Here is a 1,924-nt window from a genome sequence, read left to right as displayed (position 1 = left end):
TTTAGAATGGATATCCTCAGGATCCATTCCCCCAGATGTTCTAGTTGTCTGTATTTATTACAAGCCTCCCGGGCAATTTTAAAACAGATGGTCCAGAGACTTTGAGAAGTATTGTCCTAAGATTCACATATTCATTTAAATTTTGGAATTATCTACATTGTCTCTATCTCAACCCACCATCACAATTTGGACCCTGCAAACCTTCAAGGACTGGGATAATTCCCCAATTCTCCTGCCAAAGGTAGTGGAATTCAGTCAGCAAAAGACTTACTGTGCATGACTATGTTCTTTGACTTTTGAATATTATCTTCCCCAAAGTCCCCATCACTGGACACTGTGTACCTACTGGGACAGCTTAGATGCTTTATCTTGACCTCCTGGCCAGTTACGTGCTTGAACTCTGAGCTATTTCCATTACCCCTGAAACACCATGTTTTGTCCATCAGTACCTGAAAGTCAATCTCTCACCTCTCTATCTGCTGTCACTACCTAGCCAGGTTTGGCTCCAGATTCCAGAATTCCCCACCTAGTCTATCCAAGTGATAATTATTGACTGTCTGTGCAAATTCCCAGAAATCCCAGGCCATGGTCATATCTTCTTTATTGGAAATCCCATACTCTTCAAGGAAGATGCAGGGATGTAGTGGAGCCCTGTGCCACCCACTCCTGCTCCTGCCTCCCCAGTGTTCGCTCTCGCTGAGGAACAAGTCGGTCAGAAAACCACACCACAGCCATGCCCTTTAAAGACACCAATAATACTCCGCTGGAGCCAAAGGTGGAGCATCACCCTCACCAGCCGCAACGTGAAGTCAGTCTCTGAAGAAGGTATGTGCTGACCTGATGAGAGGTAGGAAGGAAAAGAATCTGAAAGTGAAAAGACCTGATCAGACTCTGAGGCCCACCAAGACTGAGCGTAACTATGAGGAAAACTCCTTGAGGTGAAGGTTCTAAGACTTGGGATCAATTCCAGATGAGGATCCACAAGCGACTCATTGACCTGCACAGTCCTTCTGAGATTGTCAAGCAGATCACTTCCATCAGTAATGAGCCAGGAGTCGAGGTGGAAGTCGCCACTGCCGATGCCTAAGTTAACCTTTTTAATAAACTGATAATCAGTTGTTAAAAAGAAAAAAGAAATCCCATAGCACCAATTGTCTGCATCACTCATTTCACCTGTTATGCCTACATCTGTTACCAACATACTATCTCACCAGCAAGATTGTAAATTAATATTACTGAGTATTCATGGGTTAAATAACCACATAGGCTCTAACTATGGAAGATACAAAATAAGACATTTATAATAAAAGTAAAGGACCAGAGGAACTTACATTACCAGAAAAGTCAGGCTTGAAAGAGATGCTGGAGTTCACACTGAGTTCCCAGGAAAAAAAAAAAGTGAGTTTTAACCATCATAGTAATATTTTCCATTCATTGAGGACCAATCATGTGTACCAGGCACTGTACTAGATATATTAAATGCCATTCTTCTAATCCTTACAACTATTCTTTGAAGAAACCTTTGATGCTCAAGGAAGTCCACAAACTTTCCCATGATGACACAGCTAGAAAGTGAAGGAGTTGAGATAATTTAGGTTGACTCCTCCTCTGCCCATAGGATTCTGCAGGCAAGAATACTGGAGTGGGTTACCATGCCCTCTTCCATGGTATGTCTGCTACACTACAAACCAAGGAAATAATTATCACCAACTCGTCAATTTTACCAGAGCTATTGCTAGAGCACATTATTCCTGTAAGACTCGAATATCACTTGGAAATTTTCAATGAGTTCAAAAGACTGTAAGAAAGAAACTTTTCTGGAATAATCAGGGAATAGTGTATAGGTGGGAATACAAAGTATTAAGGGAAGATGTCCTGCCCAACAGCTGTGTTCATTCCTCCATTCAACTTGGTACTAAACATA

At 41.8% G+C, this 1,924-nt stretch overlaps 1 pseudogene; it reads left to right on the top strand.

The window, feature by feature from the left end:
* The first annotated feature begins 733 nt into the window (after nucleotides 1–733).
* LOC148778050 (small ribosomal subunit protein uS10 pseudogene) lies at nucleotides 734–1,087 on the top strand (annotated as a pseudogene).
* The last annotated feature ends 837 nt before the right edge of the window (nucleotides 1,088–1,924 follow it).

Source organism: Moschus berezovskii, chromosome 4, assembly GCF_049115385.1.
Source record: "Moschus berezovskii isolate FMDL1 chromosome 4, NW_MosBer_1.0, whole genome shotgun sequence".
Taxonomy (NCBI): domain Eukaryota; kingdom Metazoa; phylum Chordata; class Mammalia; order Artiodactyla; family Moschidae; genus Moschus; species Moschus berezovskii.
The sequence above is the reverse complement of the archived record's forward strand: the minus strand, read 5'-3'. Positions and strand labels throughout refer to the sequence as shown.